General features: G+C 38.2%; 1 long non-coding RNA gene across 2 annotated transcripts; it reads left to right on the forward strand.

Moving 5' to 3' along the window:
* LOC125320415 lies at positions 1-25,356 on the forward strand. 2 transcript variants are annotated; one of them, XR_007201103.1, is made up of 4 exons: positions 1-2,666; positions 13,714-13,904; positions 21,347-21,616; positions 21,918-25,356. It is a non-coding gene; the product is annotated as an uncharacterized LOC125320415 (long non-coding RNA). The 2 variants fall into 2 exon arrangements; XR_007201102.1 differs by lacking the exon at positions 1-2,666 and having other exon boundaries at positions 2,735-13,904.
* The last annotated feature ends 127 nt before the right edge of the window (positions 25,357-25,483 follow it).

Genomic DNA, 25,483 nt, shown 5'->3' on the forward strand with positions numbered 1-25,483 from the left:
GATAAACCATGTCTAGGGAAGAGCAGGATGAGGCTGGTGCCGGCTGTAGAGAAACCTGTACAGCTCTCCTACCACCTTGCTCTGCTTCTTGGAGCCGCTGTGGTCTGCTCACTTCTTTTGTCTCCTCCTTACCTAGGAATATGAGAGAGAGCACTTAAACAGTGTCCAGAAGGCAGAGTTGCCACGTCACTTCTGCAGAACAGCCTGGAGTGTGATGTCTTAGCTGAATTACAGGAGGTCATGAAAAGGCTGCCTAATGCCCAGATGAAGAGGCATGTTTCATTGCAGCCCAGACATTTAGGAGCAATAAATAAAAGAAAAAGTTAAGGGGCAAGCAGATGTCACCACTTAGAGTTTCTGGTGAAGTCTACATATTTCCAGCCGTGCACCATTAGTTTGCTTTACAGAAATTAGTTTTTGTGTCATTATTCTTAGGCATGTCTAAAACAGACAGGGTATATTAGTGCTGTGTTTATAGCAAAACCTAAAATAATGTCAACATTATTTTAAGCAGATTCACCTGCAATAGCTTTGGCTTGTCATTTAAAATTCTGTTTTCCACATGAGGAAGATTGTCTTAGGCATTGCCTCAAGCCAAACTTAATGCATGCATAAAGGTCAGCACTTTGGGTAAAGTGATACTTATAATTCACAAGTAGTGGTCTTGGAGGGACACTGATGAGATCGTTGCTGACAGTCAAGCTATTAAATCAGTGGAGATCTGTTACTCCCTGTTGCTAATACAGTCAAGTGTTGATTTTCAGCTCAGTGACAGCTGCCTGGACAGAAGTTTAAGTCAAATGTAACTAGGTTTTGATTAAGTGAACAGTATAGTGAAGAAAAAGCTTTAAATGTCTGTGACATTTATTATTTATGCCTGGGGATACAGGAGAACTTGAACAGCTAAGTGAGAAAATGTTCCATCTACAGAACACTAATTGACTATATGAAAAACTTGGTCACTTCAGGTATCCCCAGAAGTTGTTACTGAGTCACAGGGTCACAGAATGGTCTGGGTTGGAAGGTACCTGCTAGTCCAAACTCCCTGCTGTGGGTGAGGGCATCTTTCACTAGACCAGGTTGCACAAAGCTGCTCCATCCAACCTGGCTTTGAAGACTTCCAGTAATGGGAGCATCCACAGCTTCTCTGGGCAATCTGACTCAGGATCTCACCATCCACAGAGTAAAGAATTTCTTCCTTATGTCCAATCTAAATCTCTCCTCTTTTAGTTTCAAGCCATTATTCATTGTTCTGTCACTACAAGCCCTGGTAAAAAGCCTGTCTATATCTTTCTTATAAGCCCCCTTTAAGTATTGAAAGGCTGCTGTAAATTCTCCCTGTAGCCTTCTCTTCTCCAGGCTGAACAACACCAAGTCTTATGAAGCCACCCCTCAAGCCTGTCGAGGTCTCTCTGAATAGAATCCCTTCCCTCAAGCCTTTCAATTTGGTGTCATCTGTAAACTTGCTGAAGCAATCATATACCATAAGAAAAGAGTGATCAAAGCTTTTCAAGTCATAAACATAGGTTAGGGACATTGGTCACACATCCTGTGTTACTACTGAACAACTTTCAAGACAGTAAAAATAATCAGTGAAACAATTTACAAAGGACAGATGACACTGCAGCACTGGATTTATTTTCTTTTTCAAACTGATTCCTTTAGTCCTATCAGTGTTAGAATTTTTGTGAAAGTGGCGACATAATTCAAACTGGAATGACTTCATGTGACCTCTTTTCTAGATAATCACAGTGAATCTGAATTCCTAATCTCTAAATCTGTGAGAATTTTATTTGTTATAAATGCCTGCACAAAACCAGGACATGCTAAATTGAAGGTATAACTAAGAATTATCTTAAGAGTTATCTACTAGATAAGAACAACCTCTTGAGGTGGAAACAGATGCCACATTTATATAGTGAGAGGTTTAACAGATGGTTAAAGTGTGAGTCCTGCTTTGCCAGGTCAGGACACTTCTGTCCCAGCACTTGGCCTTGTTGTTCAGATCCTTTACTGTAAATTTTGCATGGTTAGCAGATGTGAATTAGCTGCTCTGATACAAAGCCCTCTTGTAGCTTTGTGGCCTCTTACAGGGAATCTGAGCTAAACCACTGTCCAGTAGCATGCAGTGGTTGATGTATTCCAGTTTGTCAACTTAGCCACAGGGCACAAGAGGAGAACTTTGACCCTACAGTGATTAAGAAAGAAAAGCTGAATCTACCTGGTGAAAGACGTAACATACTCAGCCTTTTTGTCTTTGAAGTTAATGGTGAGATACTACTTTCTCTTTTGTTTCCTAAACATGCGGTCAATGATTTAATATTTCAATATTTCAATAGTTCAGTGTCAGCGGTATTTTTTAAGCCAAATTGTCAAAGGGCTAAAGAATATTTAGTTTTTGAAGGTTGTCTGAAAAGTCATTTGGCTGGCTAAAAGTGCTGTGTGCACTACTTGTCATCCTGCCAAACGGAGAAAGCATGGGAGGGAGCAGTGATAATGTCTACACTCACTAGTATATATATTCTTCTCTGCAATTTTCTATCTATTAAACCAGCTTGCAAGTGGCACTGCAAACTCCCAGCAGCAAGGTACCTGTGTCTCTGAGTGCTTGTGGACAGCATTTGTGTTTTCAAGCTCCATTGAGCTGCTTAGAACTCAGCACTGAGGTGAGTCTGCTGTTACCAGCTATCTGAGCTGAGATTTTCCCTTTCTGTTAAAATATTCCTGGGCACTTCCTGAGCATGCACAAAAGGCCTTTTCTTATATTTTGTCAGACCTGAGAATACTTCTGACAAGTTAGTACTGAAAGAGCCTATTTAGGCTTTAAATGGCATTGCCTTTAGTTCTAAAAAGTACTGCATATCAGCAATGATCTCTTTATTGAGTCTTACTTCTTATTTTCAAAGTATAATTCAACAGCTGGCAACTGACATACTCAGAAGAGGGCTCCCCACACCACCACTCTCCAGAAAATATAATGTCAAATTGAGTTAGTTTTTTATAAATTCACCATTATGTGCAAGGGAGAGTAAAGTTCAGTATTCAGTCTCACTCTGCAAGTGCAGTGAGCATAGTTCTGGCTCGTCATCCTTTTCAGTAGTCATTGATTTGCTGTGAATGCTAATAAGCAGTCAAAATCTGAATCTGCTGTAAACATCTTGTTTTGTTCCACTCTGTCTGGGTGTGTCCTTAGTTTTCCTGAGTGAATTCCAACACTAACTTGTAAGGCTAAAATTCTCTGTTGTGCTTTCTTTAGCAAGAAAACCAGTTCCTGCCCTTCCTGGCTTGTGGCCTCATTTCTGTTCCCAACATCAATTAACTTCTCCATGAGTTTTGTCAGTGCTGGTATTTGTGGCAGCATGCCACAAAACCGGTCACTGAAACGGTCAGACTCCTGAAAACACGTGATTTGCCTTCAGGCACACTAAAATGTGCAATAGAAGATAATAAAATAAACAAAAATAGTTAAACATAGCCTGAGAAGAGTCAAGAAAGATTAAACATATGCACTTCAGTTTGAGATATACGTTGCAGAGAAAGCTTGCAGATCCAGCTATTCTTTGCTTCCTTTTCTTCATAAAGATTAAGGGGCTGCTGTGTGTACAAAGTTATAGTGGTGTTACAGGAAATCCTAACACAAGACAACAGAGTATCTGGAGGGAGCATCGTGTGTAAAAGCTGAAATATCTCTAAAGTGATTTGTGAGCAGTGAGGCATTAGTGTGGCATTGTTCCTGCCGGCCTGTCTTAAGGCACTTTTAAAGTCAGGCTTTCTGCGTGCCCTCGCTGAACCCCAACCGAAGTTGCAGGCTGTGATTTGCTTGGCTTTTTATCCGCTTTATTTCTCGGCGTCTTGTTTTCCTGCAACCCACCAGAGGTCAGTGTAATTCCAAGAATGGCGAGGAATAGGGCCGGGACAGTAATGCCAAGTTTCTGCCAGTTGCTGGGATTGTAGGAGTGTAGCAGCGATCTGTCAGCAGTGTACCTTGTCTTTTGTCAGTACCAGCTGAACTGGGGAAAGGGTATGAAGCCGGCAATAAGTCTGCGTGAAGTCACCTTAGATGGTGAGCTTGTCTGAGGCAGACAAGCCTCCAAGCATGAAGCTGGCTATATCTTTCAAAGAGTGTTAATGTCAATTAGCAGCTTTTCAGATATTCTGGAGAGCCAAAGAATGGCCTAATCTTATTAAGCTCTTGTCTCAGTGGCTCCTTCCCTTCCTTTTCTAACCACACTTGTTCACTGAATAAAGGTCCTCACCGGACTGCAATGACATGTCAGTTTCCTTCAAAAGTTATAATATTAATGGGATACATCTTGGGACTCCTAGTAAATTTTTTTTCTCCTTTACTTTTTATTTTTTGTTACTGAATTTGTTTGCCACTGTATTTCCCTATTCAGCTGATTTGTGCAAGCTGTTTGGAAGTTCCTCTCAGCTTCTGTTGGTAGCCTTACTTGCTAAGTATGTTTAATTATAAAACCCACTACAATACTGGCACACTAAGAATTTTGTTAAACGTGTAAGAATTTTTTTCTGTTCAGAAATTTTTGTAGCCACTCAGTATCACAGGTCTCTTCATCTAGTTCATTGCATTTGAAGCTGGTTTGCCAGAGTGAGGGGCATTTCCTACCTGTTCTGTGATTTTTATCACTACTAACAAGACAATAGGCTAAGTTTTCCTGGACATAAAAAAATGTTTTGAGCAAATGTCTTTTCCCTGGTGATACGAATCCCCTGATTGCCTCTTTATTTTGTAGTATTTCTAGGACTGAGTATTTGGTAGAAATAAGTACTCAGGCTCAGGTAAATCAGTTAGTAAAGCAGATTTTTGTGCACTCTGAGCATCCCCAAAAGATGACTCATTTACTAATGTGTGAATCTGGGCATCAGTGACAAATAACAGACTGCTCCCTTAAATATGCTTTTAGAATAACATGTTTCCATTATTGCTTAAATAATTCTTGCAGTTGTTGAAAAAGCCACAGAAAGTCAGTATGGGAATTCCTTGGTTGCCAGCAGCATATATCTATTTACTCTTGAATGAAGAGAAAAACTTGAAAATGTGCAGGAAAATGAGACATTAGTCCTTGGCAGTGTCCACAGTTCTGCTCAGCAGTCTGATATGAGCTGCTCAGCTGCTTTGTGGGGATGGTAGGTGAACCTGCCCCAGATTCTGATTGTGAGAATTTGTCCTTTGTTAAGTCAAAGGATTTTAATCTTTGAGTAGATGGACTGATTCTTTTCAAAGCAAGATGTTTTTGTTTGTGTGTTGGCACTATCTTGCACTGTATATGGTAAATACACTACACTTGTTTTGGAAAAGTTAACTCTAATTCCTGATACATTCAAATATTCTAGAAATAGCTTTTATTTTCAAAACATTAGTTAGTGTAAACATACGCTGCCTCATTTTTACCATCATTGTTAAGGCTTTGAACTGTTTATTTATTGTTAAGAAGCTCAGACAAGGTGGGCACAGAGTAAAAATGGTAACCGCTTGTTTCTCTAAATTACCACCGTGTAGCAGTGGTAGTGCTGGTAGTTTTTTAGGGTGGTTTGTAAAAGAAATTTTCTTCTTTCCCCTAGAAGTTCAGTCTTATTATGGCACTTTTCACATTATCCAGGAGTAGTGTGTTCAGTTAATTTGACACTGGGCACTTTTGAATATGACTTCTAGGTTTTGTTTGAATCATTTTTTCAGGTTCTTGGAGCAAGGTTCTTTTCCTGTGGAAATGGGCAGAACAATAGTGAGAAAGATTATGGTATCCTTGCTTTTCTTCATGGTGTGTTCTCTTTGCAGAGTCTCTTGGATAGGTTCTGGACTCCCTCCTTGTTCCCTATTCTTTAATTTTTAATGGAAAGGAGTGGAACAGATCCAGCAACATTTGCTGTACAGAAAAGGGCTTGTTTATTCTTGTCCACATAATCAGGAGATGTCACCTGGGTACTCAAATTACCTATACATTTTCTTGGTAAATACGTTCCGTCTGCAACTCCTCTGGCTTTGTAAGAATGGAGCCCGTGGCTGTGTTGCAGAGTGATGCATCACTGTTCTGGCTTTTTATTCTGTATAGGTTTAGGAAGTTGTAACAATTCCCTGTGTGCTGACTGTGTTGCCAGTATTTCTCACTCTGAAAAGGGTGCTAGCATATCATTATGGTAAGAGCTGCTGTCTGTATACAAATGACGTATCTTGAAAATCACCGTGTCTCTGGGTCACTGGGAAGCAGGGGAACTGGAAGGAGAGAGATGTGCTGACAAACACATAAAGTTTCTGGTGAGAGGAGTGTTTAAAGATGTGTTTAAAAAAGTTAACAACTGACATCTTTCATCTGGCCTTTTCTGTAGTGTTCTGACATTTCTCTTCTGTGACCTTGCTAGAAGTTCCTAGTCCTAATGTACTTAGGAATTACCTAATTTGGACTAATAAAGAAAGAAGTGGTGCCCTTTTAAATCCAGAATATTATGATACATATCTATGTTTGCCTGATGACCACTTTTTCTAGCCAGTGAGCAGTGTTGTTTCACCTAATGGTGGCAGTGGGCCCTACTTATCCACTAACCAGAAAAGCAGTTATGAATATAGTACAGTTCTCTTCTGCTTAAATGGTAGACGTGAGGCTTCCTAGAAACATGGAATAATCAGTGGCAAATCTTGAGGGATCCTTCGAAGGGAGGCAGCTAGGTACAAGGTGAAGATGATGTAACAGTTTATGTACCTTGTGACTTGCTTCCATGGAGCCCTTAGGAAAGAGAGCATCTGGAAGGATCCTGCAGGCTGGAAAAATTGCCTTGGCTTGCTGCAAACTGACCACAGAACTGGAAATTAGTTCAGTCCATGCACTTTTCTGCCTTCTTTCTCCATCCCCTTCTTCTGCCATGCACCTCATCTTTTGCATGGTTCAGTGTGTTTTAATATATCCTTTCTAAGTAGGATGAAAATTTTAGGAGATTTTTCTTTTGAAACGACAGCATGGTGTGATTCAGAGAATGAAATAGTTGTGAGACTGTGCTCATAGTTGGGAAATAATGCTGTCTGCTGGTGGTAATATACAGAATTAATGTTATTTTACACTAATGCTGTTCATTAACCCTCGACATTGTAGTTTCACTGGAAAATGTGTTGACTTGACATAGGCTAAGATAATCAGAGCTTTTCTTTCATTCTGTGATTGTGCACATCCTCTTTAATTAGGAAATTGCAGAGTAGAAGATCCTTTCAGGCTGCAGTATAAAAAATGTCAGTATTAATCTACAATATTTGTCCCATTCACTATGAGCAATTATGAGTGATGAATTATAAATGATAAATTATACACTGTGGTATTCATTTGTACTGCAACATGAATAGGTTTTCAATTCTTGTCCTGTGCATAAGAAAACCCCCGTAGCTTTATTCACCATGAAAATGGGGTACAAGTTTTCACTTCTCTTTGAGAGCTGTTGGCTTTCACTTAGTCTAGAAGAGCTGCTGGTCACAGGTGTCCATTTCATAGGAGAAGTTTGTGTTCAGGGTCCACTGAGGACATGCCCAGCTGCAATGGCAGGCGTACACATTGATTGCAGACCAGGCTGAGCCAGCTGAGGCACTGGATACCTCACATACCTGTTCCTCCTTGCAGACTGCCTTCTCGTTGGGGTAAATGCAATGCCGAACTATGGAAGAGATAGAGTAAGACTTTGGTAGTGGGCTTTCTATTGACCCTTATAGCTAGCACTTGCTCAGAATGCTGGGGTTTTTTTCTGATGCTTGTTCTGAAGTATTGAACTCACCCTTTGCAGGCCAGAGAAAGATAGACTTCAAAGCCAAGGCAACATGGCATCGCTGTAGTATACTCAGGATTTCGAAGCCTATATTCCCCTACGGATCTGATCCCAGAGCAGCCAAGTCCTGGTTCTGCACTGCAATGTACCTGTACATATGACTCGATATGGCCATGAAGTTGGAAGCCTCTCAGAGCACCCTGATATCCATTTGGAGACAGTTTTCAAACATAGATGTCACTATTTCACTGTGCTCGTTGTCTATTTATTACTGTGTAGTGCTGGCTTTGTGTACCAATATTTACTTACTGTTTCACTCAGACTTCTAAATGGAAGACTCTGATGCTACCTGGTTGGGTTCAAATTTGTCATTTAGATGCCTGGAATAAATGCAGATTTCCAAATTCAATTTATAATTCCCTAGTGTTAACCATCTCAACTAGTTAAAATCCAGAATACGTGCAGCTGCTCTGGAAGTTTGCCTTTAGACTGGCAACCAGTACTATTTTGTCCAAAATTTCATTTACTTAGAACTTAAAATCTCTTCTCTGTTTCAGGAAGTGACTACAGGAAAGGCCTTTGTTTCTCAACAGATCTGCTCACTAGATTCAGGAGGATAGGATAAACAAGCATTAACCAGGTTTTCCTCCTGTTAACCTTAGAGTTCACTCAACTAAAAGGAGTACACTGAGTCTTCTTTTTGTATATTCTTCATGAAGTTGCTTACTGAATGCCAACTTTTGTGTGTCCTTTGAAAACAATGGATTTCCCTGTTCCTGCTGAATGTTCTCACAATCGTATGCAAACAGGAATTAACTTATCTTGGCTTTCAAATCCCATGCTAAATTCAAGCTTGTCAGAAATTACTTAATTTCATTTGAACATACTGATATGAAGGTTCCAGAAGAATAACAAATGCAGAATGCCCAAAAGACCTGCCTAAGAGACATCACTATAACAAAAAAACCCCAACCAAACAAGTTTTTTGCTTTAATATGGAGGTAGAGAATACAAATTGGAGTGTCTTAGTTACAACTGACACACTTCAGCTATGAATGTTTTTACCAGCCACAGGTGCCAGTTGTGCTTCTTTGTGACATGTTTGAAGACCACATGTTGCCTTAGCATACTTCTCAGGTTCCTCCTGCAGTATTCAGTCTGTCATCCTGGCAGTTGTGAACCCATGATCTCCTTTCTTCCTACCACCAGAGTTTGGCACACGTGTCACTAGGAGCGGTCTGAGAGGAGCATATGGTATTGCTGCAACTGAGGAGGGATTCCTTGTGGAAGTATGAGTGCTGGAAGTTTTACGTCACCTGGAAGCTTTTTTTTCTTAACAATTGTTATTTTTGCTTTATTGAAATGGACATGTCTGTCCATAAGCAGGCACCTTGCCATTGCAACAGATGGGTAGGAACATAAGTAGCCAGGAGAATAGATCTGTATACCTTTCAAATGTGTAATAGTCTGATTCTCAGAAAGCTGTCACTCTAGTTCTTCGTAGGGAACTTCCTTGGCATATGGCGATAAGGGAGATAGTCTATTATTACTCAATTACTTAAAAAACCCCAAACTATCAAATGTAATGTGCTGTGTTTCTTTCTCTAATGAATAGGAAGTAGAATGTCTGGAGATGACAAAAAGCTTCAGGTTTCTCTGTTTATGTGAAGAAGAGATTCTAAAGACAACATGGCTTGAAACCTCTATCTGTGTGTTCTAGTATGTGGTGAACACTAGTTGGTAGTCCTGTATTCCATGAAGTGTTTACAACGCAGAAGCAGACAATAGGTAACTGGTGCTCAAGCAATCAAGCAGCTGGAACACAGGCATAGCTAACACAGAGAATGGATATTACAGTGCCTATAGTATGTTTTGTTCATTCCTGGTTAGTATTACAGATTTTATGCTTAAAATAAAATTTTTTGAAGAAACTTTCCTCCTATAGGTCTGGTGAAAACTACTTGCTTTTTATAAGCAAAAGCTGTCACTGAAAGAAATAACACAGACAGCTCAGGTGTTAGCTGTTGTGTTTGGCAGCACATTAACCAGCTGGCAGCTGGATGTTAGCAGCTGTATGTTCTATTTCTTGCCTTTGTGCGGGTGTTGTCTGAAGGTTGAGAACAAAGGACACAACCCTAAGAAGCCTGCTTCTTAGTTCTGCTACCCACAGAACAGCTTGTAATACTTACACTGTCAGATAAGGAGAAAATCAATATTTTCAAACCAGAAATTGATCCAATGAGAAAAGTAAAATAGGATCTTTCCTCAAGATTGATGGTTTATGGGGCTGGTCAGATCTACGTGGGGAACATTAGAGAACATTAAAACAGACCAATTAATAATATTCAATCATAACACACTAGAACTTTCTTTAGTGTTATAGCGGAATAGGAGGTTGGGTGTGAGTCTTGGCTTTCTATTTCCATGCACATGTAGAGGAAGGTATGACCTTCACTCAAGCAGACGCCTGCAAGGTGTTGTTAAATGGGGCCATTAAGACATGAACAATAATGGGGTTTGAGCAGTGTGCAGCATTGCAGAACCCAGCTGCACGAGGGTTTATTTGTGCGACAGACTGCACAGAGCTCCACACTGCTGCAATTGCAGTTACCCCTGGAAAGTCTGCCGTGGTCACCTCCAGGAAAACTTAGATAGCAGGGTAGAGATGCCACTGCCCATTGCACGCAGCCCCAGAAGTGAGTATTAGATAATTCACTTGCCCTTGAAAGGGAGGCATCAGAGTGTGTGTGTGTGGGCCCTGCAAACTGATAAGCATTGATGCTGAAGCCTAGCCAAACATGTTCTCCGGCACAGCCTAATGCTCGTGCTGGAGATGCTTTTCCAAATTCTAAATTGCTCATGGAAAGCCTTTCCTATTTTTGAATCTAATCTCCTTTTTCATTCTTTACAGATGAATTAAGTAACATGCAGGGTCCAAATTGCAATCACTTGTTATGTCTAGACTTTTTTCATATATCCCAGTATATACCTCTTCATTTCCAGTAGTGCTCAGAAGACCACTCAGTAGACTCAGAAAAGAATGGAGCCCTGAATAAAATCCTTAAAATTTCATTTCCTACTTTGAGAACTTGTCTTCTGAAAACCTGATCTGTAGTGAAGAGCTAGTGAAAACAGATTATCTGAATTCCTGCAGGGTAACAGTGCCATTAATGATATGCTTAAGGTTAAATGCATATAAATACAAGATCTGGGCCTAAGAAAGTAAGTGATTTGAAAATAGAGAGATACAATTAATTCTGGATTTTAAAGGTAAACTGAGAACGTGTCCACATACTTTTACATCCTTTATATTGCTGTTACATAGCTGTTTAAAAATTGAAAGCAAAAGCAGGTTCCAGTTTGCTTGGGAGTGAAAAGCACTTAGATACAAGACAAGTTTGTTACTGAAAGAAAAATTAAATAATCAGATATGGATTTTAAAGTAAAGAATAAAATAGCTTCTAAAGAAGAAATATAAGCTATGTGACTGCTAGAGTGATTGCATAATGCAGGCAAAAAAGCTGTTTTCTGACCATCTCCAGAAAAATGCACTTGAAAACATATAGGGCCAGGTCATCATTTTATTAGTTTTTGAGCATTTTTCCTCTCTCTCTCTGAGTGTTGTTGTTTTTGTTTGTTTGGTTGGTTGGTTTGGCTTGGTTTGTTTCTGTAGAGCAATGCATCTGAGGTAACATTGAAGCCATAACTCAAGGAATTTTAGAGGGATAGCTGTATTTTAGGCCTAGGTTAAAAAGAAGTCAGAGAAAGCACTGTTTCTAGTCGAAGAATATTTTTAAACTTTTGTCACTCTGCCTATGGAATAACTCCACTGAACTCAGATTCAAAGCTGCAGATTTGCACAAATGTTAAGTCATCTCAGAAACTAGGTATTTGTTTTATTGTAATATCTGAACCTAGAAAGATAAACAGTTACGTTAAATAGGGACCACAGCAGGTTAGGATTGCAGAAAACTTAATTTATTCAGCTCAAAAAACAAGGACTAGCCACTTAAAATTCCATGTGATTAAGGTGACTCATTCTTGGCAGTATCATACTACACCAGAATGGAAAATCATCTTGATTTGTAATACTAAAGAGAAGCTCATATATACCATAATAAGATGAGAATGAGTATATGAGAAGGACTGATGTGTATTGGTTCAAGTTTATTGAAAATTTGGACACATGTTTTTGCTTGCTCTGAAATAATCTGGGAGAATTTCAGAAACACTTGCTATGCTGTATCATTAACCAAACAATATTTTTGCGTCACAAAATGGTGTCCTTGCATGTGCCTTTTTATGCAATGTCATTCCATCATGGTGTGTTTTGATTTAAGTGAATCATTGCACAACTTCGCAAATGGACCTGTGATCTAAGAAGAGGAAAAACACACAACTCTATGAAATTAATTTTACTGGAGAAGTACCTTCTTGGTCATATAGGTTAACAGATGGTAGAGATGCTGAAGATGATATGGAGGGCATAATATTAATATATATCTATTTGGGCAGGTTCATAGTGTGGAGGAGTAATGGAGTTTTTCCCTTAAGTGGTGGAATCCTTAAAACTGAGATTCTTCCTCCTTTTTGTTTTTTATCTCTATGCAAACACCTACCGGTTTGAATGTATTTTTAAAGTAGCTTGTGAAATGATTTTATTTGTTTTATTTTAATGTAGGATTTACTGTATTCAGAGTGGAAGAAAATAAAATTAAAAACGTGCAGAGCCAGACCTCTTCACTTTCATGCTGAAGACAGCCTTTATTTAGACAGGATTTCCAAACAGTAATGGTGCCAAGGCTTGCTGACTTTTTTGCTGCAGGTCACTATGGTTCATGGAATTATTTTCACAAAATGGAGCTAGTGGGACTGTTCACTGAAGTTTAGTGGTTTGTGTGCTTTGCTGTATAGATAAGACACCAAAATCAAGCCTTTGTTTAAAGGAGGATAGTCACCATGTGTTTATCTCATTAAGGTCTTGATAGAAAAGGTCACTTGCAGGAAGTAGGTTAGGTCTGTGGTAAACGGTGGCACTACAGGTAATGAATATTACAAGTATACTTGTAATTCCCTGGATTTGTAATATTGGTAAGCACATCCTTGAAATTTTTTTAAATAAAAATGTGTAATTCCATAAAATACAAATGGATCGTTACATTGTGGAAAAGAGAATATCATTCTTGTTTGGACCTGTCATACTTGTATAGTGCTGCAATACTAAGGGGCTTTTCAGGGAAAACCTACATAGAGACTGGCCCATGCTCCATTCTATGTCTCCTACATACATATTTATGTGAATGCAGGATTAGTAATCTGTTTGACCCCCTACAATTCATCTGGTGACTGTAATCATGATAATGTGCAGTTCATGTATTAATTTACCCCTATGAGATTTATTCCAGATTTTGAAGCCTCTAAACACAACGAATGATTACAGGAAAAAGAGAGCATGACAAGAAAATGTTTCCTTCACTTTTCTAAAAACTAGTTATGTAGGAGCCTTTTTTCTCAAAAATAGCCTATGTTCATGAGCCATTATTAATGTCATTTAATCCAGTATTTGTTCTAGCCTTGGATTTTTTAAGCAAAGATTTGCCTTAAAACTGCAATGTTTAGTATATTTGACAACTGTAATATTTTAAAAGACTAAAAATATAAAATCCATAACTTTTTAGAAAAGGTAGCTTATATAGTTTATTGATGGCTTTACAATTTCTCTAGTACAGTGATTTGAATATATGATACACAAGAAAAAATGCTATAAGAGAAAAGAATTGAAGATGCTATACAGCATTGTCGTATTTTAGTGTTCACAATTCCTATTTTTATACATATGGTGCGTGTAGTATATAGAAGTAAGATGACATGAGGAATTACATAAGACCTCAGCTGGTGTTTTTTTAGTAATATTTAGTAGTATTCCTAATACCTTTTTCTTTCTTTCCCCAGGAATGACTATTGATACAAATGTGTATGCGATAGAGGAACAACTGACAACTGGGCTTGCCTTTAAAATACTAGAATTGGCTGTTCAGGACTCAACTGCCCTCTGTGTTTTCTTCATACTGTTTTCTTTTGTTGAGATCCATCAGCACAGTTCTGAACTGGGGTTTCATCTAACTCTTGTGACTTTGACTCATGTGAGTGAATCAGCCATTCTAAACATCACTTGAGGAATCCTGTGTATAGACTACCAAGCAAAGTCCTTCTGTGGTACAAATGTGATGTGACAAACATACTTTTTTATCTTAGATTCTAACATCTTAACATCTCTGGGAGAAGGAAAAAAGACAACAACAGAAGCTGGTTAAATGTACTTAAAGATGCGTTCTTTCACAAGTAACTGATAGGCAATAGTCAAATGAATTTCTCAGGCAAACACTCTGAAACACTTGAAATCAGCATTTCTCTGCAACAGATTGAAGTAGTTCCTGGTGACAGTCTTTTGCAAGTAAATATTATTAGCACAAGGTGACAGAAAACAGATTGCCTATGCAGGTACAGAAAGCAAAGGAGCAGGGCTATGCACAAGACCTTTGTCAGAGAGGAAAATGTTACTGACAAATAGAGGGCAGGAATATTCACACATGAGCTGTGTTTTCAGTAACTTAGTGGGATGAGAAGTTTTAGTACAATCAGTGGGATATGTGAAGTAATGCTCCAGAGCAGTGAACAGAGTACTTTTCTGGGAAGAGCTGCTGATGTTCTTCACCTTGCAGATCCTCTAAAAAGCACTCTGGTAGATGTGCCTTTTATTCTTAGCCATAGGGTGTTGAGACCAGGCCTGGGTTTCATAGTTAGAAATAATGCATAAAACCTCAGATTGAAAACCAGTGACCATGGCCAGTCTTTTCAAATGTGAACTCCGTAAACTCAGATGAAAAGCTCTGTTCCTGGGATTTGATGTAGCATGTCGCTGATGCTTAAATGTGGGCAGCTCTAAAGCTCATGCTGAGCTTCAAAAATTGGCGACAAGCAGAATAAACACCTGAAGCTGAAATACTGGTTGTGAGTGCAATTTTTATGCACAGACACAAAAAAGGTGAATACATTTCCTCTGACTACACTTAAAATTGCCTGGAACCTGGGGCAGCTTTGGCCTGCAGATCATATAGCTTCATTACCATGACTCTGAGCCTAAGTTAATAAGCTGTGCTGAGCAAGCTTGTATCTCTGCACCTGTCTCCAGAACTCCTTGAAGCAGTAGAAAAAGATATGCGTCCTTTGGGAAAAGCTGAATACTTCTTTTGTGATAATTGCAAATGCTGCCTTTTAAACCGGCCCTATTAATTCTAAGGAGGTTTTCAAATTGGTGAACCTGGAAAATGGAGCTTGTGTAAGAAGAATTTATCCTGAAAAAGAAATCCAGCTCATTTATTTATGTGGTAATGCTCCTTGCTTCATTTCTTTTAATCTTGTCATCCTCAAAAGTTGGGGTTTTTTTGAATACAAAGGTATCCCCAAACCATAATTTTATTTAAACTAGTTTCCATGTGATGACATCACAGTCACTGGGAGGTACTTCACCATAAATTTTTTCTTTCCATCTAACACTCCACTCATCTGAGAAACTTGCTCTTTCTACTGCTGGTCATTCAGATAGTGATACTTTGAAGTTAACAGGAGTTTGAGTTCCTCTGCAATTTTAATGATTAAACCTACTAAATGTGGAGACACTTCAGTTGCAAGCAAAACTTGTTCATATTTGAAATAAATTTGACTAGCCTCACTTACAGTAATGTAATGTTTTGTAAGCATAGGCTTTCAGTATGTGCCCCTATTGCTAGCAGTCAGGAGTTTAAATTGAAATAATTACCGTCACACTACCATTGTGGAGTCTGTTGTAGTGCACACTCAGGTATTTTGTAAAATGAATGTAATAGGCATGTATTTTCTCTTCTCTTTACTAGAGATCTTGCTTGATAAGCTCAAATAAAAAGCAGAGTACATCTGAATCATACTTTGGTACTACTTCAAACCTGCTATTCATGAGTAAAGAAAAGTTGTCATGGAAACTTGAACTGTGAGATGCAAGACAATAATTTTATTCAAATCCTTTATTCAATGAATATGTTCTCTTGCTGGTAATTAAGTGTGAATTACTTACAGTTTTCTTGTATTTTTCTGTTATTTGAAATAAGTTGCTAAGCAATTTCTATTAATGTAATTTCTAAGTGCTTCTTTGCACATATTTAATATATGACATTGAAAAGGTTTATTAGTTTTGGTTGAAAAAAGTCACATGGTAAGGTGTGTTACTTTTCCCTATGCATCAGGTATGTTTCCCTTTCAAAATATCCTTTTTTTTCTTAAGTTCGTATTTTTGATCTGAATACTTCTAATTTTTGGATATTCACTTAACAGACCATCTTCAGGGAGACATTCCTGTCTGTGCACCCATTTATTATAATAGTTGTTGAATATAAAAAGACAAAAGGGATTGAATTTGTCAGTTGGGCATACTTAAGTAAGCTTTCTTGGAGAACCTTTTCCCAGGCTGATTGATTAATTAGGAAGCAATTTATCTGACAGTATATTACCTTAGTGCTTTAAACAGGATCTATGCAGTGAAACACATTTCTGTCATGAGAAATTTGTCATGTAGAATACTGTACATTTGGGAGTAGTCATTAAGTTAGGATTTATTTTTTCCCTAGTCTATTTAAAAATTGTAACCAATTTTTACAGTATATTTTGTTGATACTTTTTTTCCAGGTAGGTGTAAAAATTGTTCTGTTATATGAACAAGTAGGTGTACAGGTGGCTGTTTTTATAAAGACTGAAGCTGAAATACAGCCACGTATTTCTTGGAAATTGGTGCAATGTGAATAATTCAGGCTGCTTGGTTTTGTAGTGTGTTTTCATGATGACCATAGTAATTTGCTTGATGTTATATTTAAAAATTTTAACTTTTTTCCCCTAACGGTTAGTAAGTGTTAAATATACTGGGCTGACACTCATGGAAACTACATTTGTCTATGAATTCAGTTTTAATCTAGGCTGCAGAGCTTCTCCAAATGAATTTCTTCAAACTGAACTGCTCTCATGGGCAAGTTTCATGGGCAAGTTACATTTAAGAGTGGAAAAATTCCTGTTTCTTCTCCACAGGCCTCTGCAGTCACCTCTGTGTTCTGACTTTTTATGTGACTTTGTGCTCATTTACCCCCCCGATTCATACTGCTTTTTCTTCCTCTGTATCTGCTAATTTACATGAATTTTTGAAATGTTTTTCCACTACGGCTGTTCCTTGATGTTGACATTGAGTGTACCAAGTCACTGGTGTTAAGTGTGGTGTAAATTAATGCTGCTCTGAAGAAGTGTGGCTGACAAGTAGCTGGGTGGCCCAGTAGCCTGACTGCCTTTTCAGCAGTTTCAAAATCCTGGGAGATGGGTTGATTTTAGTAGCTCCCGCTCCTGTATAAGGTATTCTGGAAGTAGGACTCAGGTCCAATAGAAAGATTTTGCCAATACAGTGTTCATGAGTTTAGCGGAGTAAAAAGATTTTCCTAACAGAGCTGCAACTTTATATACACATTTACTAATGTATACTAGTAGAAGCCTTGTGATTTTGTTGTTGTTTTGGTTTGGGTTTTTTTCTCAATGAAGTGTATCTCTAACATTTTTTAACAGTATGACACTGACCAGAATTTTTGGACATGTGGTTGCAGGGCTAACAGCATCGTGCCTGAAGAATTGAACTTCAAGTGATGGAAATGGAGATGCTGATTTATAAGCAAAAGTTAATGGCAAGGACTGTCTTTTCTCTCCTTGATATGCCTTTCAGTGATACAGGCTTTATCTACATAGATGAACCACTGTATGTTGACTTTTTTCCTGCTCTAAGATTGAGACAAATAGTTGTGTAGTTTCAGTTGATATAGACATGAATAGAACTTGCCTTCTTATGTAAAAATCTTGTCTATCCTTCATTTTGTGGCTGTGCTTTCTTACCACAGCAAGATCTGGCTTGACTTCAGAATCATACAAGTAATTGCTTATTGATTCTCTCTAATCTTCTGGCAAGTGATCTGTGAAACTACTAGTTCAATCCCTACCTTATTGTAAGCTTTGTCAAAATCACTATTTGTGCTTAGACAGACTTTGAAAAAACATTGTCTGAAAAAGATCTTATCCAGACAACATTTCAGATCCTGAAAACTCTCATAGCGCAAACAAAATAAATAATTTTCCTTTTTCAGAACCTGATGTTTAAGAGACCTTGCTTAGAAGACAAGTAGTTTATGCTTAAGAAAAGGTAGTGTAAAGTGAGTTAAAGAAAATTACCTTCTTCAGAGGCTTTGCTTTACTTGTTTAGAAGATTAGCAACCTGTTTAAATAGGCTACATAAAAACTCTGTTTAGTAAGAAGAATCCGGTGCACTTGTAAGGAAGAAAGGAAGAATTAGTTCTCCACTGTTTCTTAGTTACTTGTAGAACTTATTTGTGCAAGAAGAGAACAACTTTATGAAATATCTTGAAATAAATACTTTGTCTTCTGTAGATAGGAGTACTCAATAGGACACCAGTTCTTCTTATAGAAGATAGAAATTACCATAGTGAGCCATATGTACAGTTACCTGAGCAGACCAAAACAAATGTTCCATGGTGTTCCATGTTCCACAGTTTCAAACTGCTAGCAAAAATCTGTGTCCAATTTACTGGTGTTTATTCAGAGAAAAATAGCATTTCAGAGTAACAGTAGCAAAACATCATCTTTAAACTACTGTGAAGTCCAATGCTTGATCTAGTTTCTAACTTGAGGCTATTTTGGAACTAACCGTTGTTTTATGCATGCTGTGAGGGGTTGGAGGCTTGAGGTTAGAAGGCCCTTTTGAAATAACAAGACTTCCCTATTTCATGGCTTAAGTGTTTGTGATATTAGATTTGGACATCTACATTTATTCTGCTCATCAGACAACCTCTGTAGAGGTATTATATTTAACATTTGTTTAATAATCTTTTTAAAGGAGTGATAGCATAGATTTTATTTCAGCTGGGCTGTACACAAAACCAAGGTTTTGGCCTGTTTGGAACCTGTGTCCCTATAGAGACAAATATTAAGTACTAGCAGCACAGTGAGTAAGATGGACATTGTGTGTGAAAGATGGGCTTCATTAGCCAGGATTCATCTTCCAGTGATTATTCACTTTATGCACTTGTGAGGCCGCACCTGGAGTACTGTATCCCGTTTTGGGACCCCAGTACAGGAAAGTTCTTGCCTTTCACTCAGGTGAGTGAGCAAGTGAGGTCAGCAGTAGGTGCTTTGAGCACATAACATATTCTGACCGTGGGCGGGGGGTTTGTTTGGCTCAATTTTCAGAAGACTTAATTCTTCAGCTGCAAAATGAGGGCTCTTTACAAGATGAAACCCCACTGCTTCCAGGGGTGTGAGCTTGAAGGACAAAAGGCAACACTCCCAACTTGCAGCAGAAGAGATTCTAAGTAGATATAGGGCAAAAAACTGTTAATTGTGGGAGTGATTAAGTACTGGCACAGGTGCCCCATGAAGATGTTGAATGTTGATCCCTGGAGATTTTTCATTGAAGGCCAGACACTGAGCAACCTAATCCAACTTGGAGGCTCCTTGGAGATCTGCTTTGGGTAAGAGGTTGGACCAGACAATATGCAGGGACAACTTAAGTGATTCCATTTAAATAAAGGATAAATTTGAACAAGATGAGGAGACAGACATATAAAAAAATTCCCAAGTGCTATTCACTTTCTATGGATTTTGTGTTTTTAAAGTCTTTTTCTTGTATTTGTTAGTGGTGAAGATCAAGTGATTTAAGCAGTACTTTGGATAAAACCTAATTCCATCAATAATGGATGTCTTTGAAGAAAAGCTAATTTATTTTCTTTTTTCTATAAGTAGATAGAATATATTGAAGTAAAATTTTAAGTGCATCAGTGTAATATTTTATGTCTTGTCATCTGTTTATTGCATTTCAGATCATCCATTGCAATTATCACAACATCTGAGTCTGGGAACATTAGTGATAAACAATTAAACTTATTAGTTAGCTAGCTCTAAAAATAGACTTCATTCTCTATCTTTATCGGTCATCAACACCTGTGATGGAATTCTAGTTTCATTTCCCCCTTCAAGTGCAGAAGCCATGAAAGTACCCAGAAAAGTAAGATACAGAGAAGAAAGTTTATCATAAAAAATAAAAGCTGGAAAGTGTAAGACAATTGTGTTCCATGCACCATCTACAGTAATTATATCCTTGGCTCTCCCCTCCTGTAAGAAAGGAAAAAGCTCTTTTGCTGACACTAAACAGGTGGCCAACCCACAATGTGTGGAGATAAGATCGATGGAGAGGAATCAAAGGATCATTTTGATAATGACAATTGTATTTATTTTTAAACAAAGATGTTTAGTTTCAAACAGGTCAGGTAGGAGTCAATAATGGGCAATGCAGAAAACTAAAATAACTTTCTAGCTTTTTCTGTAAAGTTCTTTTAATTATGTTTGATTTATTTTTTCTTTGATTTTGGACCCTGAATTTATTTACAACACAGTCTCATGTGGAGGTGTGTTGAAGAGAGAAAGCTTTTGGTCTTTTGGATGGACTATAAAACATGCTGTCTTGTTCATTTCCTCCCTGCTTTTCTTTTGTACAAAGCTTCCAGCTGTTTCCAAGTAATGATTAGGTGTTGGTTATAGTGAGAGAGATGGAAAAGTCAGATAATTCAAGAAAAGGTATGAGTAGGGTTAAGTTATAGAATGCCACCCATCTCCTGAGAGGTGGGGAAAAAGGAGAAAGAGAATGGGAGAAAAGTAAAACACCTGATTAAAATTGTTCCATGGGCAACTATGGTGTTTCTTTTTTCTATCCATTTCCAGATCTAGACCCTACAATTACTTGAGAATTAAATAATTTAGCAATTATTTAAATAACAAATTATGTAAAGCTTAATTAACCATAATACACCCATCAGAAACACGAACAAATGTAGAACAGCAGGGAATAGATCTACCCACACAAATTCTCTTTCCTCCCGAAAGACCTAGCACAGATAATTGCCTTCCTTTTGGTCCAAGTGACTAGAAAACATTTGGGGCTTTTAAGGATATTCCAGTGAGGAAAAAAGACCAAGCAGTGAGCTGAGTTAGTTTGTTCTGGTTTGTTTTTTTGCAATAACACAGAAAATTTGGATTCTTTTTGAGCAGAGGAGTAATCAAATAATATCCTCCTCATACAAATAATATCCTCGTCATAGTCTTTTTGTTTACGACCATCCCTGGTTTTGTACCTCTTTCTATGCCCAAGCAAATCTGATTTTTTTTGTCTTTATCTATTAGCATCTCACTCTTTTTCTAACTTAAGTGCCCAGCATCCATTCAAACTTCAAATAAAACCATATAAAATCCCTTTTACCTATAGCAACAGAATTCCTTTCCCTCTTTGGTGAGGGGAGATGTCTGAACCAGGTTCAATGAGATTTAATTCAGTGTCTAACAATACCCACTGCATTCGTCTAAAAAATCCCAGGCAGGTTTTATTGAAAGATGAAGATGTCCTGGAGCTTAGGCCATAGAAGAAAATGCCTGCCATAAGTTCCTTTCTTTTATTTTTCAGAGTTCCAGGTGGACCAGCACCTTTGGCAGATGCATTAACACTATCCCATGTGGAAAGAGTCATTTTTCCAAATCGGCAGCTCTCACACTATTCAGATTTGAGCTTATGCTGTTAAAAGTCACCTAGTATCCAACAGATAACTTACTAAGGTCAAAGAGTGTCAGTAACCACACACTCTCAGGAAGTGGTATGATTGAAAATCAAATCCACTGCTACCTTTTCAAGTCTGGAAGAGGAAACCTCATTAAGATCACACTGCAGTACAATAAGGTGAGTAAGATGTGGATAGCAACAGAGAGATCTAAACTCAAAATCTGTGTCCTAGGACCATGAGCAGACTTAGATGGGAAGGAGCTGCCTTGGCTATTGCAGCAATATGATTGATTCTCTTAACCACCTGGGAAACTAGCTAATGTATTTTTAACAAGATAAAGAAACATAAAAATGTGAGAAGGTATTATTGTTAAGTGGGAGTAGAATTCAATTGAATAGGTGAATTTTTTACAGGGGGGCTGGAGCAGCAAGTGTGAGTCCCAGTGTTGAAGTCATATTGTCATCCCCTTTTTCCCAGGTTTCCCCTCCTGGGGATCACCACCTTTATGGCAAACATCTGGGTGATGACCAGCGAAGCAACTGCCCATCACAGCAGCAATATAAAATTTGATCCACATTCGACTCATATTCCAGTTTGTGAGCTGCAGTGATCACCCGTTGAAGCAGCTGTACTTGGTCTTAAAATCCCTACCCACACCAGATGAGGTGGCTGAGCAGATACAGGATGATGAAGCAGGGTTGCAGCGGAATAATAGTTTGCAACAACACTGAGTTGAGCTGTCAGAAAGTCATACAAATTCTATCAAATATCTGGAAAGATGAAGTGGAAGCCTGCCAAGACATAACCTGTCTAGGGCTTGGAGAATTCAAATGATTTGGTTTTACAAACCTGCATAGCCACTACACAGGTTTTTGTGAATTTCACCAAAACTGGAAATAAATGATTTTGTCATTGCCTTCATCCATGTGGAAACATTCTATATCACGGGAAATGTTCTTTGAGAATGCAGCACTGATGGGGCCTGTATTAAAAATGTGCTTTAAATCAAATGGGAGAGCAAAAAGGAATGAAATACAGATTGTAAAGAAAGCAGGTGTCATTTGATGTGATCTAGTTCAAACTTGTAGTTGTCTCACCCTTGTACAAAGATTTAGCAGAAGCCTTCAGGATTAATACAAACCAAAATGCTGAGATATTTTTATTGTCTTAATAATCTTCTTTCTGAGTGATGGTTGAGACCCTCAGAATACATAAATCAAAATATTTATACTGTATTCATGCCTGCTATATAGCTATCTAATTACTATTTTTACACAGCTTTGGTGACTATGAGTAAAAGTTGACTAAAACCAATACTGTTTTGTTGATGTTGTGTTTGATTTTGCTGTTGTTGTTTTGATTTGGTTTTGGTGTGGTGGGTTTTTTAAGATGCTTGCTGTTTCAAGAGTCATTTCAGTCTATATCCCAGTAAAAAAAACCAGCAAATCCACACTGTAGGTTTGTGATCAGTGTACTAGAAACAAAAGTCAGGAGCATAGATGTTGGAAAGGCATCCTTTATTATGTGTACATTTCTTTGAGATAATTTAGGGGATATTTAGATATTTGCCTGCAAACCAGCCCCTCCAGTATTCTAAGATAGGTCCAACAGTAGGAATATGGGTATCTGAGCTCTTACCCAGGCTCTGTTTTGGTTTTAGCTGATCTAGATGCAGCAGTTTCCATCAGAAATCTTGTAAGAGGTTGTCCTGTACTACAGCTGTTAGCACCCCAAATTCTTACCAGATCAAATCAAAGTTCTGGATGTGAGCTGCTGCTGCTGAAGGGGGACACACTGCTTTTTTGCCACTATTGCTTGGTGGCAGCAGAGAGTCATCACTTTTTAAACTGCGACATTTGTCATCTAACATTGACAATATCCATGAGTCAGGGTGTTTAGCACAGCACGTGCACACTACAGTGTCCCATGGGTTCTTGAGATGACCCCCTTACGGCTTGCCAACTCATGGTTTTAGGCAGACCAAGTCCTGAGCTATGCAAACAAGCCCTACACCTCTCTCTCTATATATTGCACATATTTCTCCTTTTATTTCTGGAGTTAGATCTAAGGAAATCAGTATGCTTAGCTCACCTCAGAGCACAGTGGGGCATTGCTTAAACTCACTGATGTCTTGCACATAAATAGTGAACGAAGGTCAGATAAACTTAATGTATGAATGCAAATGCCCCTGTTGAAGCAAAGAACAAGCAAAGAACAAGCAACCCAGGCTTGATAATTTATCTAGTGCAGCATTTTTGCTGATAGCACAGCTCTGTCTCTGCAGTGTGTTGTCATCAGTTCCTTTGTCCATACAATCATTATTAACATTATAAAAGCCCCATGAGGCCCCAGTCCTCAGCACTTTACCAATGCCACTCTACGGTCAAGAGCCCTGTCCTGGAGAGCAGTCTAGGTCTGTGGGGTACAGTACTTCCTTTGTCTAGATTCTATAGCACAGCAGATCCAAGAAGATTCACATGTGCCTCTGTGAGAGGAGAAGGCTTGGACTGGTCACAGCCAGTCTTGTGTGCTTTTTATTCCTCTTATTTGCCTTCTCTGTTTTAACTTGTTTTATAGGTGCAACTGAATTCTCAAGCAAGATTGAATTTTTATGCCTGAAATTGTTTGTTATACATTTATACTGAAGTAATACATCTACATACTGCTGTTGTAAAAAGCATTGTTTTGTGTTGTACAGAAATTTGTGAACTTGCTTTATTGGCTCTTGTCAATGCCACAATAAAATCCATCTGTACTTGGAGCAAAGAGATAATGCTTGGCTGAATACAGGAATATTCCTCTTTGTAAATTCTTACTCTCTTTCCATGAATTAAGAATTATTCTTTACCCCTGTCTGTTATCTTGTCTTCATGGTCTGGATAAGTTTTTGGAATGTAAGAATTCAGTCAACATTAACTTTGTTCCTCTGCTTTGCTCAGTTTAAAACTGTTTCTGTGACAACAGGAAATTAATTTTTTGAAGAAAAGTATTGGTCTCTTGAGGTTTCCTAGAAGACCTAATGTTGTTATCTTCCATAAAATGACAACAAATACAGTCAATTATTTTGTTGAACCTTTCTGTACTGCAATTCTGTTCATATATGTATAGTTACTGTCTAATTGGATATGCACTTGTCTTGCAGATAGTTGGTTTCAGACAGACCAAACAGTGCATTGCTATGTCCACAAACGAAGTGTTAATGTTTTGCTTTATACCAGACTTACTTCATGTCAGGATGTATATCAATAAACAGCTAGTCATATATACATGTATAAAAAATTGCAGAAATTAAACTCTTTCACACATTTACAAGGGGAGGGGATGAAGTCTCACATGATTTCTGGTACGTCATGTTGAGCAGCAGCTAACACTGCAGCATCCATGGTACACTTAATTTCTTTGTCTCTACAGTTGACCCTGCCCTAGATGAGAGAAAGTTGATCACAGAGGAGAAAATGGGGCCACAGTCTATTTCTTAAGTACAACTCTGCAGTGAAAAGGATAGGATTTTCTGTACATGGTTTATGTTGGTGTTTGAGTTGCTGAAGTACTGACAGCACTATCTATAATTCAGTGATAAAAACTGTAACACTATACACATGAATGGCTGCTGTTCAAATACCAGGACGTCCTCAGGCTAGACCACTGATATCAAGAAATATTTTTATCCCCATCCGACAGATTCTGAAATCGAAGACGGGAGTGACTGTATCGCCTCAAATCACACTGCAATTTAGAAAGCACCCATGAGTGTTTAATATATGTTATATAATAGTCTGTATAATTTAGCACATGTATTTAATATGTATTAAACATTCACTGATAGTTTCTAACTTGCTGTGTGATTCACAACTGTGTGAATCCCTTCTTTGGTTTCTGAATATATAAATAATAAACCCTTCTGGTTATATTTTAATATTTTGTTCTTCTGTTATTTTTTTTTGTATTCTGCCCTCTGGCTGTTCTTTCCATGCACCTGGTAGCTGCCATGTTTTAAAAAGTTCCTTCTTTAGCTCCATCAACCTATCTGCTGTGGGCACTAA

Source organism: Corvus hawaiiensis, chromosome Z, assembly GCF_020740725.1.
Source record: "Corvus hawaiiensis isolate bCorHaw1 chromosome Z, bCorHaw1.pri.cur, whole genome shotgun sequence".
Lineage (NCBI taxonomy): Eukaryota > Metazoa > Chordata > Aves > Passeriformes > Corvidae > Corvus > Corvus hawaiiensis.